General features: G+C 44.0%; 1 pseudogene; it reads right to left on the reverse strand.

The window, feature by feature from the left end:
- Positions 1-5115: 5115 nt before the first annotated feature.
- LOC149979211 (glutaredoxin domain-containing cysteine-rich protein 2-like) lies at positions 5116-16312 on the reverse strand (annotated as a pseudogene).
- Positions 16313-17560: the final 1248 nt, after the last annotated feature.

The following is a 17560-nucleotide window of genomic DNA, read 5'->3' on the forward strand; positions in this document are numbered from 1 at the left end:
TAAAGTCAGCAAAATACTTCATTTTATTTCAGCACAAATGAAAATGTGCCACTGACTCGCCCATGGATTGATGTTTCAGCATTGTCTCAATGAAGAGTTCAGCGTTTGACGAGCCATGTGTGACATGCACATGCAGTTAAAAGCCTGCTAGAGTTAGCGGCAGCCGGACAACCAATATCCACCGTCTCAGGACAGATGAAGCCTGAGCTGGAACGTGATGCTAACTGAAGCTGGTTAGCTTTAGAAAACCCTGAGTAGATCGAGCTTGCTTCGTAGGATACCCCTCTGGTTGGCCCAAGAACACGATAAATAAAACATGCGAATGTTAAACATACCAAATAACTCAACTAGTGATGTTATGTTCGATTCTGGAGCGCCGGGGGATGCGTTCAAGATCAAAGCAGTGTATCACTATCCGATGCACGTCATCAATGATGTCCCAAGCTTATTTTGATCACATGCTTTTTCACACTGTGTGCTGCAAAATGCGAGATCCCACTGTTTTCGCCGTGGTTCCGGTGCTTTCTTAGATTCCAAGCCGCTTTCAAACACCGACTGTACAGTACTTACAAATATAGTTAGGATTTTTTACTGCTAGTTTCTTCTGACTGGTAGCTTAGCAGGTATAGTAGGGAACTGTGGAATATTCAGGGATGTGAGGGTATGGGGTCGGATCCTGGCCAAGGTACACTATTTTGAAAATTGTTTTATGTGAAACCCAACTTTCTGCACATTGTTGTTCAAATAATCATTATTTCATATAGAATGAGCTTATGTCTTAATCATCCTAAATTCTACCATAGATTCAGTTTATGAAAATTAGTAAACATGAAGGCAAAAAATTAAAGCATGATGTAAGATGCAAACCTGGTATTCCAACTCTGTGCCACAGAGTTTTGATGAATACAGTTGAAAAAACATCTTACAATCAAATGCTGCTATTTATTGCGGACCAGCAGATGTCACTAATGTGCATTGTGACCAACCATTTTACGGCACAATTTGGTGAATGCTCCAAGGCCTTCAGAAAGCCTCAGTTTCCTATCACTAAACACAATTACTTCCGGCGCCGACAGAGATGGCCGCCTCGATTTGCGTTCCCAGGAAACTATGCAGTATTTTGTTTTTTTTACGTGTTATTACTTAAATTGGTACCTCAGGTAATCTTAGGTTTCATTACATACAGTCGGGAGGAACTACTGGATATAAGAGCAACGTCAACTCACCATCATTACGACCAGGAATACCGCTTTCCCGAAGCGGATCCTGTGTTTTGCCCACCACCCAGGACAATGGATTGGATCCCAGCCGGCGAACCAAAACAACGGGGGGGGGGGTATGCCTTATGATTGACGAGACGTGGTGAGATCATAACAACATACAGGAACTCAAGTCCTTCTGTTCACCTGACTTAGAATTCCTCACAATCAAATGTCGACCACATTGTCTACCAAAATAATTCTCTTCGATTATAATCACAGCCACATATATAACGCTGGTCCGACCAATCTGATTCCACACTTCAAGATTGCTTCGATCATGTGGATTGGGATATGTTCCGCATTGCGTCAAACAACAACATTGATGAATACGCTGATTCGGTGAGTGAGGTTTTTAGCAAGTGCATCGGCGATGTCGTACCCACAGCAACTATTAAAACATTCCCAAACCAGAAACCGTGGATTGATGGCAGCATTCGCACGAAACTGAAGGAGCGAACCACAGTTTTTAAACAGGGCAAGGTGACCGTAAACATGACCGAATACCAACAATGTAGCTATTCCCTCTGCAAGGCTATCAAACATGCTAAGCATCAGTATAGAGACAAAGTAGAATCACAATTCAACGGCTCAGACACAAGAGGTATGTGGCAGGATCTACAGTCAATCACGGATTACAAAAAGAAAACCAGCCCCGTCGCGGACCAGGATGTCTTGCTCCCAGACAGACAACTTCTTTGCTCGCTTTGAGGACAATACAGTGCCACTGACACGGCCCGCTACCAAAACCTGCAGACTCTCCTTCACTGCAGCCGAAGTGAGTAAAACATTTAACCGTGTTATCCCTCGCAAGGCTGCAGGCCCAGACGGCATCCCCACTAGCGTCCTCAGAGCATGCGCAGACCAGCTGGCTGGTGTATTTACGGACATATTCAATCAATCCTTATCCCATTCTGCTGTTCCCACATGCTTCAAGAGGGCCACCATTGTTCCTGTTCCCAAGAAAGCTAAGGTAACTGAGCTAAACGACTACCGCCCCATAGCACTCACTTCCGTCATCATGAAGTGCTTTGAGAGACTAGTCAGGACCATATCACCTCCACCCTACCTGAAACCCTAGACCAACTCCAATTTGCTTACCGCCACAAAAGGTCAACAGACGACGCAATCACAACCACACTGCACACTGCCCTAACCCATTTGGACAAGAGGAATACCTATGTGAGAATGCTGTTCGTCGACTATAGCTCAGCATTTAACACCATAGTACCCTCCAAACTCGTCATCAAGCTCGAGACCCTGGGTCTCGACCCCGCCCTGTGCAACTGGGTACTGGACTTCCTGACGGGCCGCCCCCAGGTGGTGAGGGTAGGTAACAACATCTCCACCCTGCTGATCCTCAACACTGGGGCCCCACAAGGGTGCGTTCTGAGCCCTCTCCTGTACTCCCTGTTCACCCACGACTGCGTGGCCATGCACACCTCCAACTCAATCATCAAGTTTGCAGACGACACTACAATGGTAGGCTTGATTACCAACAACGACGAGACGGCCTACAGGGAGGAGGTGAGGGCACTCGGAGTGTGGTGTCAGGAAAATAACCTCACACTCAACGTCAACAAAACAAAGGAGATGATCGTGGACTTCAGGAAACAGCAGAGGGAGCACCCCCCTATCCACATCGACAGGACAGTAGTGGAGAGGGTAATAAGTTTTAAGTTCCTCTGCGTACACATCACGGACAAACTGAATTGGTCCACCCACACAGACAGCGTGGTGAAGAAGGCGCAGCAGCGCCTCTTCAACCTCAGGAGGCTGAAGAAATTTGGCTTGTCACCAAAAGCACTCACAAACTTTTACAGATGCACAATCGAGAGCATCCTGTCGGGCTGTATCACCGCCTGGTACGGCAAATGCTCCACCCACAACCATAAGGCTCTCCAGAGGGTAGTGAGGTCTGCACAATGCATCACCGGGAGCAAACTACCTGCCCTCCAGGACACCTACACCACCCGATGTCACAGGAAGGCCATAAAGATCATCAAGGACAACAATCACCCGAGCCACTGCCTGTTCACCCCGCTATCATCCAGAAGGCGAGGTCAGTACAGGTGCATCAAAGCAGGGACCGAGAGACTGAAAAATAGCTTCTATCAGACTGTTAAACAGCCACCACTAACATTGGGTGGCTGCTGCCAACATACTGACTCAACTCCAGCCACTTTAATATTGGAAAAGTTGGTGTAAAAAATGTATCACTAGCCACTTTAAACAATGCCACGTAATATAGTGTTTACATAAACCTACATTACTCATCTAATATGTATATACTGTACTCTATACCATCTACTGCATCTTGCCATCTTTTTGTAATACATGTTTCACTAGCCACTTTAAACAATGCCACTTTTATATGTTTACATACCCTACATTACTCATCTCATATGTATATACTGTACTCGATACCATCTTCTGCATCTTGCCTATGCTGTTCTGTACCATTACTCATTCAGATATCTTTATGTACATATTCTTCATCCCTTTACACTTGTGTATGTATATAAGTTAGTTGTTGTGAAATTGTTAGGTTAGATTACTCGTTGGTTATTACTGCATTGTCGGAACTAGAGGCATAAGCATTTCGCTACACTCGCATTAACATCTGCTAACCATGTGTATGTGACAAATAAAATTTGATTTGATTTGAACAGAAACAAAAGGGGGTAGGAGTCCATCTTCTTTCCCATAACTTCCAACGTTTCAGACTCCATTACCCCCATGCTCCTTGAAACAACCATACCTCTGGCCTGTATTCCCTCCTGTGGGCAGCCGTCCCTCAAACAAAAAGAAACAAGGCTTAAATACAATACAGGTGAACACAATTGATCAATACAATTTCTTGGGGAGCTAACGAGGTAATTAGTCACACCTCTGAGGCTTTGACAGAACCTCACATAATTATTGCAGCTACAGTAGCTCTTCATGCTGCAGGATTCCCTGTAAGAGCAGCAGCTCAATGCTCTGATGCAGCAATTTCCCCACACAGAGGAGAGGCAACGAATAAGACCAGCTCTTTGACTTTTTGGCACTACAGTTATGTGTGTGTTCAGCTGAGATAAAGCCATTAAGAAACCTCCAGCAACAACTGTAATATCAACAAACTTCTTTCATGGATATTTGCTGTACAACCCGTGTATCTCCATTTCTACTAGTAAAGACAGGAGCCTATAAACTTAAATTGATTATTTAATTGACTAATATGAGCCAATTAAAATAAGGCACGAGTCCATTCTATACATTTTCACCCAAGACAACTCTGGAAGCAATTACCTCAGAATTAGGACGACAATAAACAAATTCATTTCTTTCTACCTCCAGAGCTGACCAAAAGCCTCTCCATCACCATTTATTACCTTCAGTTTCTCCAGCTCTCTCTCATTATTAAGCTTAGTGAAAATGAAAGCATCAATTACCTTTGTACAGTATATAACATGGGAGATAAAAGCAGTTTTCTCTCAATGTGGGGACGATAGGACAGCTTGCCTTGTGGATAAAATAAAATGCAATGGTTTTACAATATTTTTCTTAAAATGACATATTGTCATGAAGAAACCAGTTGGAGGTACATGTTATTTTTGTAGGGACTCAGATGCACCAGCTACCACCAAAAGAGTGAATATGTTGTCTTATCATATGCAATATTCACTGCACACACTAATTGTTCTCTATAATTCAGCCGGCTGCATGTATGGTAGGATCCTTCCTTTCCAAAAATTGAATTCTGATTCCTTACAAAAACATACACAGTGCTCCCATACCCATTATAAGCATTTTGTATTACAGTGATATTACCTCAGGCAGCAGTACCATTGGCACACACAGCCAGTGGTTGGTGTCATTTGGTACAGGACTGGCACCTCTCCAGTCCATCAGAGTAGCAGGACTGGCATCACAGCACACTGATAGACTCGTTGAAGCGGTTGGCCAGTATGGACAGCTGCCATGGCACAAAGAGCAGGGGACAGCCCGAACCTCCACAATGCTGGCAGCTGGATGCAGCATCTTGGTGGAGGCACACAAATAAACACACAGTGTCACAAACAACACAGAGGGACACTGCCACCTATGTAAACTCATATAAGATACTGTATCATAACTAATGTACTGAACAAATGGTGTGGCAAAATTGGGGTTGCAAAGGGAAGGTATATTACTGAAAACTTTCTAAGTTTACCAGTAAACTACCAGAATGTTGGCATCTTTCAAGGATTTGATTAAATATATCACAAGACATCTAGTCTTGTACCCTTTGGGTACTTCAGATTATCACAGGCGTCTGTAATTATCTCTAGCCCTCTGTGTGGCCTTATTCTATCTCAAATATATGAAATAATTAAATAAGATGATTTAAAAAAAGAAAAATAGAATGACCAAGCTGTAAAACATTATCCTAAATATAAACCACCAACTTAGTCAATACCATTCACGTTTAATTTGAGGGTTTCAGCAAGAAATATTTTATTTTTACACACTCATTTATTTTATAATGTAAATATGTATTTGTTAATGTTTTGGGGTCAAACGGGTGGAAGTTGTGAAGAAAGTTGATTGTTGGACGGGTTTCAGAGGTCAAAAATGGTCAGCAGGTAGTCTAGCAGTTAAGAGTGTTGGGCCAGTAACCTATAGGTTGCTAGTTCAAATATCTGAGCCAACTCGGTGAAAAATCTGTCGATGTGCCCTTGAGCTAGGCACTTAATCCTAATTTCTCCCCTAAGTCGCTCTAGGGGAGACCCCTTGACATTTTCCACATTCTGTTACGTTACAGCCTTATTCTACAATTGATTAAATAAAAATGTTCTCTAATAAATCTAAACACAATAACCAATAATGACAAAGCAAACTGTTTTTTTGTGTGAAAATGTAAAAAAAAAAAAAAAAAAATGAAATATCACATTTACATAAGTATTCAGACCCTTTACTCAGTACTACGTTGAAGCACCTTTTGCAGCAATTACAGCCTCAAGTCTTCTTGGGTATGACGCAACAAGCTTGGCACACCTGTATTTGGGGAGTTTCTCACTTTCTTCTCTGCAGATCCTCTCAAGCTCTGTCAGGTTGGATGGGGAGTGTCACTGCACAGCTATTTTCAGGGCTCTCCAGAGATGTTCGATCGGGTTCAAGTCTGGGCTCTGGCTGGCCACTCAAGGACATTCAGAGACTTGTCCCGAAGCCACTCCTGCCTTGTCTTGGCTGTGTGCTTAGGGTCGTTGTCCTGTTGGAAGGTGAACCTTCACCTCAGTCTGAGGTCCTGGGTGCCCTGGAGCAGGTTTTCATCTCTTTGTATTTTGCTCCGTTCACCTTTCCCTTGATTCTGACTAGACTCCCAGTGCCTGCCGCTGAAAAACATTCCAACAACATGATGCTGCCACTACCATGCTTCAGGATGGTGCCAGGTTACCTCCAGACATGACGCTTGGCATTCAGGCCAAAGAGTTCAATCTTGGTTTCATCAGACCAGAGAATCTTGTGTCTCATAGTCTGAGAGTCTTTAGGTGCCTTTTGGCAAACTTCAAGTGCTGTCATGTGCCTTTTACTGACGAGTGGCTTTAGTCTGGCCACTCTACCATAAAGGCCTGGTTGGTGGAGTGCTGCAGAGATTGTTGTCCTTCTGGAAGGTTCTCCCATCTCCACAGTGGAGCTCTGGAGCTCGATCAGAGTGAGCATTGGGTTCTTGGTCACCTCCCTGACCAAGGCCCTTCTCCCCCCGATTGCTCAGTTTGGCTGGGCGGCCAGCTGTAGGAAGGGCCTTGGTGGTCCCAAATGTCTTCCATTTATGAATGATGGAGGTCACTGTGTTCTTGGGGACCTTCAATGCTGCAGACAGTTGTTTGGTACCCTTCCCCAGATCTGTGCCTCGACACAATCCTGTCTCTGAGCTCTATTTAATTCATTTTAGAATAAGGCTGTAACGTAACAAAATGTGGAAAAAGTCAAGAGGTCTGAATAGTTTCCAAATGCACTGTATAGGCTATTTTCTTGTGAACCATACAGTCTATCTATTTGAAACTCATGGACAATATGGACACAGACATAACTAATTAAAACTTTAAATTAATACATTTTCTAAAAGATATTCAAGTGCAAATTACCAAAGCTACGATAGATTACCAGAGATTTTCTGTTGATTAACAAAATTACTGAAGATTACGGTAACTTTGGTAAATTACCGGTAGTTTTGTAACCCTAGCCGCAATATTACAAGTAAAATAAACATGACCTGGGTCCAAACAGAGAATACGAAAAAGGCAACAAAAAAACAAGAGAAAAAGAGACAAATTAGAGAAAAACCAGTGAGAGAAAGAGAATTGAGTTAGGAATGGAAAGCAGGAGACAGAGAGGGAGAAAGAGAGAGGAGAGAGCGAGAGAGAAAGAAACCTGCAATCAGTAAAAGTGACCATGGGGAATTACTGAGAGTATCCCAGCTCATAAGGATCTGAGAACCTGAGTAGTCATCACTATCTGTGCACAGTCAGCAGGCAGAGAGATGAGACAATGTGGTTAGAGAGAGGCACAAGATGGTCTGGTCAGGCACCATTACCTTGTCCGGTCGATCGGTGCTCTGCCCCTCCCTGTGAGCACAGAGGGCTTTGGGCCTCCCTGTGAGTACTCGCCCATTCCCCCAGGGAGCTGAGGATGTCTCCATGTCCTTCCTTCTCTCTGATAGGCCCGGATGATCCGCAGATTGCTGGCGTAGATTATTATCTTTCCAAAGTCCAATACTGAAGACTGGAGGACACAAAACAAAAAGCCTGGTCAATGATGTGCATTACTCAGTATAAAGATATTGATAAAGACAGACTCGAATATGAATTGATGTTTTAGTGGTTATGGCCTGTGTCTTTATTTGCTTCAGCAGACACAACTTTCTGAGGGGCTTTGTAAGTGTACTATCATAAATTGTTTATGGGACTGTGTGATACATGCCTTGTGATTTCTTCAAAGGCATTTTTATTAAGTCATTTGGAGAAATTTGAGAGAGTGATGAAAGTAAACATCTTTTTCCTTTCGTATATTGTCTAGTCTGAACACCAGAGGATAGACTACAGTAGAGACATGTCTCCTGACTCGCTCCAGTAAATAAAATACTGAAGATGTGACTCTAATCTGATCAGCTGACTCTTAATTGCTGTATTGATAAAATATTGCAAACACATTGAGGTTGGCAAATGACAGCATAAAACAAAAACTTGCAATTCGTTTGTATCTGCTCTCCTCGGATTTCGGCTGCATATTTCCCGACATTTTCTTCAAATCTGAAAACGTTGTAAAGCCACGCCCGTTTCCTGAAGAATTGGATTATGGGCCCTTAAAGCACGGAAATAGTGTCCACTGCTTGTATACTTCATATTTTGGCTAATGTAGTATGACATCCGGGAACTTTTGGCATACTAACTATGTCCATACTATGACCAATAAGCACACTACATACTCAATGTATGCCACAAATAGTACTGTTGGTGCAGTTAGTATGAGTATTCGAACACAGCTAAATGAAAAGATTGACAAAACTCGTAATGGTTATAAAATAAACCAAAACTCGTTTCTCACAAGTGTAGCAGGTTGAAACAATGTTTCCACTCTGAGAATGAGAATGGTAAATGAATGTACTTAATACATGCAGTAACAGAAATGTATGTAACCAAATTACAGGGATTAACGGTACATGTATTAGGTCTATTGGTTACATATGGAAAACAGAAAGGAAAATGCAGCACACTGCCGCTCATGCTACCATGTGATATTTATTAGCAACTTTTCAACCCTTAGGTCTTCATCAGGCATCCATATCCCAGGTCCTATATATAGGGGCAGTACTCAGTGACATTACTTCCTGAAACAGGAGGTACCCCCACCTGGGAAATGAAACAATGAATGGGCCAGAATTGGTGGGAGACAGCTGAGCGCATTCTGGAGAGCTGAGTGCATGCATTATGGAGAGAGATGTGCCATATCTTCACCACACACCCCTCCCCTTCTTCTTGTTGCAACATTTTAAGTTGTATTCAAGACACATTATCTTCTCACATATTTTAGATGCTTTTCACTGACAGCCACAACTGAGTCAGCTAGAAATTTTGCAACACCTGCTGCCCAGAAGGGCATAGGCCTAACCACAGCAATTTATTTTTTAAAGAAGCTAATGATTCTCTGTGGCTAAGTCATGCTCTCTGGTGAAGTATTTTGAATGTTTTTATTTTGAGAGGAGTAATTAGATAATTTAGGCAAAACATCAATTTACTTCAGGGGAAGCCAGCATCATGATAGTGCACTGTGCACCTGCCAACTCTCCTTTCCAATTCGCATGCTGAAACCAGAGTTCTGTGTATAATGTCTAGATGCTCATGTCTTCGCCCTAACAATGGGAGTGGTTGTCTCAAAGGCAGGAAGGCAGTCGACAAGCTTACAGTAGGTCTGCATATTATGCCCATAGAAATGCTGTGGGCTGATTCTCTCTTGCTTTGCCTCTTCCTCTCTGCTGATACTCTCTCACCGGATGCTCCAAATGAGTGAAACAGCACCCCTCTGTCTCAATATATGTAGCCCATGTATCTGATGCTGTCTAACCAGAAACAGTATGATATGCCATACTCTTTTGGTCCAGACAGCATCAGATACATGCTTTACACATACTGAGACAGAGGGGCGCTGCTTCACTTGCTTGGATGCTTTATCTGAGATTGATGTGTCTTTCTGTCGGTGTGCGTCTCGGTCAAATAAATTATCAACATTTTATTTGGATGGGCAAGAACGTACGGTAGGTCTGGCCAGGCCGCCTAAGGCCCGCTCATAACGCTGGCCCTGTTTTCCTCTGTTAAAGTTCTTCACTTTGTTTAAAGCTGAATGAGTGTAACTCACTTGGTTCATTCACCTCTGAGGCATTTAGAGAATCTCATAGACAAGCATCCATCCGTCAGAAGAGAATGAATTACTAATCGAAAACCATGAAGCATGCACTACAAAAGGTAAAGAAACTAAATAGGAGTGGGGTGAAGGGGAATCTTGAGGTTGTGCATTAAGCTACAAATCAACAGTTTTCATAGCATAGTTTTTCAACAACACCACTACTACTTACTTTGGAGTCTCTCCTTGGCGCATCGCTGCGGTCAGGGGGTCTATCGTTAGCCCTTCTCTGTAGATGTTGATCCTCTGGGTCATCAGTCCGGTAGGTGGGCCCTGGTCCTGCATGTCCTGGAAGCTACAAAGCTGCACCATCTCCAGGTGTCGGGGCATGTTGTGGTTGTGGAAGCTGTGGGGGTACTTCTCCTCTGGGCTGTCAAGTTCCTGGCCATCCTCGTACACATGCTTCAGCATCCTGCCACTGACCGACGAGGCCAGTTTGAACCTCACCTTCCAGGACTTGCTGTGGTGCCTGTGGTTGCTGTCATACTTCTTGTCCAGGTTCCTCTGGAGCTCCTCAATTGTTCTGCTGGTGGGAAATGTGACTGTGACAATCTGTCTGAGACCCTACCTGAACAATGAGCTTGGAAGATATGGAGTCCACGGACTGCTTGAGATCTGCCTACCTCTACCTGCTGTCTGTCTCTATCTACCACAGCTGAATTATTCAATAAATTATTCACTGGGGACACTGAGACCATATCATCAAATAACAATGTTTGTGGGAGTAGTGGCGTGTTGGTCAAAAGAAGATTTGTGGGCGTGATGTTTTACCATTGGCATGAAGGCTTGGAAAGGACACATGAAAATGTAGGTGTACTGATGTTGCACTCCAGTCCAGTACTATGCAATCAGCAGCCATTTAGCTCTGACAACATGTGTTTCATCCCATGGCACATACATGTTCAGACTATATAATATACTATCATGCTCCCATGTAGTGTGTAGGTACAGTTGAAGTCGAAAGTTTACATACACCTTAGCCAAATACATTTAATCTCCGTTTTTAACAATTCCTGACATTTAATCCTCATAAAAATCCACTGTCTTAGGTCAGTTAGGACCACTACTTTATTTTAAGAATGTGAAATGTCAGAATAATAGTAGAGAGAATTATGTATTTAATCTTTTATTTCTTTCATCACATTCCCAGTGGGTAAGAAGTTTACATACACTCAATTAGTATTTGGTATATTGCCTTTAAATTGTTTAACTTGGGTCAAACGTTTTGGGTAGCCTTCCACAAGTTTCCCACAATAAGTTGGGTGAATTTTGGCCCATTCCTCCTGACAGAGATGTTGTGACTGAGTCAGGTTTGTACGCTTTTTCAGTTCTGCCCACACATTTTCTATAGGATTGAGGTCAGGGCTTTGTGATGGCCACTCGAATACCTTAACTTTGTTGTCCTTAAGCCATTTTGTCACAACTTTGGAAGTATGCTTGGGGTCTATGTCCATTTGAAGACCCATTTGCGACCAAGCTTTAACTTCCTGACTGATATCTTGAGATGTTTCTTCAATATATCCACATAATTTTCCATCCTCATGATGCCATCTATTTTGTGAAGTGCACCAGTCCCTCCTGCAGCAAAGCACCCCCACAACATGATGCTGCCACCCCTGTGCTTCACAGTAGGGATGGGGTTCTTCGGCTTGCAAGCCTCCCCCTTTTTCCTCCAAACATAACGATGGTCATTATGGCCAAACAGTTCTATTTTTGTTTCATCAGACCAGAGGACATTTCTCCAAAAAGTGTCCCCATGTGCAGTTGCAAACCATAGTCTTTTGTATGGCGGTATTGGACAGTGGCTTCTTCCTTGCTCAGCGGCCTTTCAGGTTAGGTCGATATAGGACTCATTTTACTGTGGATAAAGATACTTCTGTACCTATTTCCTCCAGCATCTTCTTAAGGTCCTTTGCTGTTGTTCTGGGATTGATTTGCACTTTTCGCACCATAGTACGTTCATCTCTAGGAGACTGAACGTGTCTCCTTCCTGAGTGGTATGACTGCTGCTTGGTCCCATAGTGTTTATACTTGCATACTATTGTTTGTACAGATGAAAGTGGTACCTTCAGGCATTTGGAAATTGCTCCCAAGGATGAACCAGACTTGTGGAGGTCTACAATTTTTTTTCTGAGGTCTTGGCTGATTTATTTTGATTTTCCTATCATGTCAAGCAAAGAGTCACTGAGTTTGAAGGTTGGCCCTGAAATACATCCACAGGTACACCTCCAATTGACTCAAATTATGTCAATTAGCCTATCAGAAGCTTCTAAAGCCATGACATAATTTTCTGGAATTTTCCACGCTGTTTAAAGTCACAGTCAACTTAGTGTATGTAAACTTCTGACCCACTAGAATTGTGATACAGTGAATTATAAGTGAAATAATCTGTCTGTAAATAATTGTTGTCATGCACAAAGTAGATGTCCTAACCGACTTGCCAAAACTATAGTTTGTTAACAAGAAATTTGTGGAGTGGTTGAAAAACGAGTTTCAATGACTCCAACCTAAGTGTATGTAAACTTCCGACTTCAACTGTATCTCTGTTTAGAAATCACAAATATCAGTATTAGCTTTTAGGGTTGGGGCATATGTCTGTGAGCAGCCATGTTAGATAGGCCGACTAATCTAACAAATTCCTGCCATTAACCCCCATGCATGTTTAAATCAATCTGGCAATTATCTCCACAGATAACTGTTGTTATATTGTAAGTCAATGCAAGGCTTAGATGGATCCCCCTTTTGTTTCCTTTTACCCAGTCCAAGTCTGTGTAATCTGGTTGCACTAGAACCATGGGCTCGTTCATGAGATAAATCGTTTCGGTTGCATCTCAGTAAAGGAATCATTTAATGTCCAAGGAATCCTGCTGGTTTGGTTGAAATTATTGCCACTGTGATCTCAATGTAGCTCTGATGTGTTTTATGATTTCTTTTTAACACTGCACTGATGCATTTCAAATGTGTTCAATAGTCATAATAAATCATCGCTTTCAGTGACCTTCCGCAAGGCATCACTCTGCCTGGCCTCAGCATGCGTTTGCAGATACAACAAACACATGCTATGTCTGGGCTAAATAATAATTAGTATATGTCTTAAAACACAAACACTGTTTTTTTTGTTTTGTCATGACTATCTAAAAAGTAATTCAAAACAGTTTTGAAGACAGCTACAAGGTTTTACACTGAATACATGAATTGCACATAATTTGGAAATAGGATGGAACACAATTTCAAGTACACCCATGTGTCAAGTCATAAAATCCTAATAGAACATGTCTCTGAAAATATCTGTAAATATGAATTCACTGACAGTGGCAAAGTTACTGAGAGATCCCTAGCAGAGTTACTGATGAATAACTCCTCTTTGTAAAACTGACTTCGTTGGCTTATGTGGGTCTAGTCCCAGAAAAGACAATATAGCAGCCAATATAGTCTCTGTTCCCTTTCAGAATCTCATCCATAATGCATTGCAAGTGATTTGTTCTAGGCAGACATTACGGGTCTATTACTGTCTTGCACATGGAATTGAAGTTGTACTTTGACTTTGTCATCACACTCCATCCTCTGACAAGATGGGAAGCTACAGATGAGCATGAAATATTCATGTCCGTCTTAAATTATTGCTGAACTGATTCAATACATAATTATTTTGGACTGAGATTGACACCCGGTTTATTTCAGCACAATGGAACAAGTTTATTTTGCAAGTAGACAAAGAGAGGATTCAGGAGTTTCCAATGTGTTGAAGGAGTTTGTTGAGCAGGGGGAAAAAAATCACAAATATTAGATTTTTACAGAGTAGGTGATCTATTAGGCTTTTATTAAAAAATGTTTTAAAAAAAAATGTAGTAAACGTTATATTAATTACAGTATCTATCAAATTACAAAATGTGGTTAGTCCTTCTCATATTAATATTTAATCTTCACACAAAGTTTAGCTATTAATTCGCTATGGTCGTCTATGGTCATGTGTATGCAATTAGAACTCAGGATAAGACCCAGATAAAGACAGTTCGAATCACAGAAGTGATTACAAAACAGTGGGGCAGGCAGACTCAGGGTAAGGGCAGGCAGATGTCAGTAATCCAGGGCAGTATCAAAAGGTACAAAACATAGTGTTCCTTGGGCTGATATCCCAAGGAACACTCAAAGGGTGAGAGACCAGTGGCCGAGCAGGGAAGGGTGTTACGGGCATATTTCACCCACACGAGTTGCTGGCTCCAGATGGTGGGGTTGGCGGGGACGAGGCAACGAAGTTCCGTCTCCAGGTCCCGATTGGCTCTCTGTGACTGCCCATTAGATTAGGGGTGAAAACCAGAAGACTGGCTGTCCGACGACCCAATTCGGGTGCAGAACTTCTTCCAGAACCGGGACGAGATCTGAGCACCACGATTGGAGACCATGTTAACCGGAAGTCAAAGGATCCAGAAGTTGTGCAGCACCATGAGCTGGGCCTTCTCCTTGATGTACATTTCCATAGACTTGTTCTCCGGACCTGACAGTGAATACAGCCATCCCCATGGGGGAGTAGTGCCCGGGAGAACGTCAATCACCCAGTCATAGGGTTGATGCGGATGAAGCGAAGTGGCCGAGGCTTTGCTGAAAACCTCCCGGAGGTCCTGGTACTCCGCAAGAACGGTGGAGAAGTCTGAGGCTTCTTCCGAGCCCACAGGAAGATGTCCCAGGGCAGGCTATGCCGACTTCAGGCAATGAGCATGGCAGAACGGGCTCCAGCCCATAATAACACCAGCAGTCCAGTCGATGAGGGGATTGTGACGCTGGAGCCACGAAAACCCTAATACCACGGGTACCTGAGGAGACTTGATGAGCATGAACTACATAGTCTCATTGTTGTTCCCTGACACTCGCAGGTTGATAGCTCTGCCTATAGAGCGCCCATCCAGCGCTCTAACGTCCATGTGATTGGAGAGGGGCTGAGTGGGGATGCCCAGCTCTGACACCAGGGTAGTGTCCATGAAACTCTCATCTGCCCCAGAGTCAATGAGTACACGGAGAGATTTCGACTGATGGCCCCACCGCAGGATGGCAAGGAGAGGGTTACGAGTAAGGGGAGAAGGACAATAATCTGTATGGCCCACCAGAGTACTCGTACCTACTGATGAGCCTGGTCTTTTAATGGACAGGTAGATACATAATGACCAGTAGTCCCGCAATACAGACAACTTTTGGTGTTACGTCTGCGTAAACATTCGGCTGGAGACAACCTAGCTCTGCCGAGTTGTATCGGCAAACCTCGGAGACTCTTAGGGGAACTCGGGTAACCACGAATTCACTCGGAAACGTAGACTCCGTGGACTTCCGGGATTCCTCGGAGGTGAGGTGGGATCCTTGGGCGATCGAGTGGGACCGGAATCAGACCACCTCTCCATCCTACGTTCCTGTGGTCAACGTGATGAGCGAGTTGAGATCCATAGGCAGTTCCCGGACTGTGAGCCCATCTTTCACCTCCTCCGATAATCCGTGGAGGAATGTGTCAAACAGGGATTCCGGTTCCAGGCACTCTTGGCAGCCAATGTGCGGAAATCACACCGCGGGAGTCTTGACAAAGCTGGAGTAACTTCCGGGCAGCCACTCTCCCAGACAATGGAGAATCAAAAACCTTTTTCACCTCAGCCACGAACTCCTCCAGACTGAAGCACACGGCAGATTGTTGTTCCCACACAGTCATAGCCAGGCGAGGGCCCTCCCGGACATCAGCATTATGAGGTATGCTATCTTCGAGCGGTCAGAGGGAAACAACAAGAGAGCTGCAGCTCGAAGATGAGGGAAAACTGGGAGAAAAACACCCGACAAGTTCCTGACTCTACAGTGAAGCGTTCTGGGGGAGGTAAGTGGAGTTCTGGAGACGCTAGGGTGACCTGGAGATACGTGCTGCTGACTGCGGGGTTACTAAGGGGCTGAGAGGTTACCGTTGTGGCTGGATGCCTAACAGACAATCCGCGGAATTGCTCCAGCAATGTATTCAAGGAACATTCATGGCATTCTGCCAAGGTCTAGAATGGTTCCAAAAGACCTTGAAGTAACTCCTCCTCCTCCTCGTGTCTCCCAATGGTGGCTCCGTGGGAGGAGACGGTGTTGCGGAGCTGGTCCATGTCTGCTGTGTCAGTCATGGCCAGTTCGTACTATCAGAACTCAGGATAAGACCCAGATGCAGACAGTTCGAATCACAGAAGTGTATTTACAAAACGGGGCATGCAAACGACAGGTCAAGGGCAGACAGAGGTCAGTAATCCAGGGCAGAGTCCGTAAGGTACAGAATGGCAGGCCTGATGCCATGGGCAGAGAAGACACCCAGAGGCTGCTGTTTGGACAACCCAGCCAGGCTGCCACTGATAAGACCGCAGCCTATAGGCAGAGGCCTATTGTGTCAGAATTCTGTATTATATGTACTTGCTCAAGCGAGGTGTAGGAAAAAATCAAGGTTATCCAATGGACAACATAATCGAGTCTATAGGGGATATTGGTTCTCACTGTGGTGATTAGAACTTATCCAAATGGAAACCGTGGATATATGGCAGCATTCACACAAAACTGAAAGCACAAACCACCACATTTAAACCACGGCAAGGTGACTGAGAACCTGGACTTGTACAAACAGACCAGCTATGCCCTCCGTAAGGCAATCAAACAGGCAAAACAGCAGTACAGGGACAAAGTAGAGTCGCAATTCAACAGCTCAAACACGAGACGTATGTGGCAGGGACTCCAGACAATCACGGATTACAAAGGGAAAGCCTGCCACGTCGCGGACACTGATGCCTTGCTCCTGGACCAGCTAAACACATTCTTCTCCTGCTTTGAGGAATACACAGTGCCACCGCCGACACGGGCCACCACCGCTCACAAGAACTGTGAGCTCTCGTTGTCTGTGGCAGACATGAGTAAGATATTTAAGCGTTTTAATCCTCACAAGGCTGCCGACCCAGACTGCATTCCAAGCCACGTCCTCAGAGCTTATGCAGACCATCTGGCTAGAGTGTTTACAGACATATTCAATCTCTCCCTATCCCAGTCTGTTGTCCCTACTTGCTTCAAGATGTACACCATTGTTCCTGTACCCAAGAAAGCGAAGGTAACTAAATGACTATTGTCCCGTAGCACTCACTTCTGTCATCATGAAGTGCTTTGAGAGGCTAGCAAAGGATCATCCGACACCCTAGACCCATTACAATTTGTATAATGCCCCAACAGATCCACGGATAATGCAATCACTATCACACTGCACACTGCCCTATCACATCTGGACAAGAGGAATACCTATGTAAGAATATTGCTCATCGACACACAACAGTGCCCTCCAAGCTCATCACTAAGCTCGGGCCCTGGGTCTGAACCTTACCCTATGCAACTGGATCCTG

This window comes from Oncorhynchus mykiss, chromosome 12 (assembly GCF_057628025.1).
Source record: "Oncorhynchus mykiss isolate SJ-2025 chromosome 12, ASM5762802v1, whole genome shotgun sequence".
Classification (NCBI taxonomy): Eukaryota; Metazoa; Chordata; class Actinopteri; order Salmoniformes; family Salmonidae; genus Oncorhynchus; species Oncorhynchus mykiss.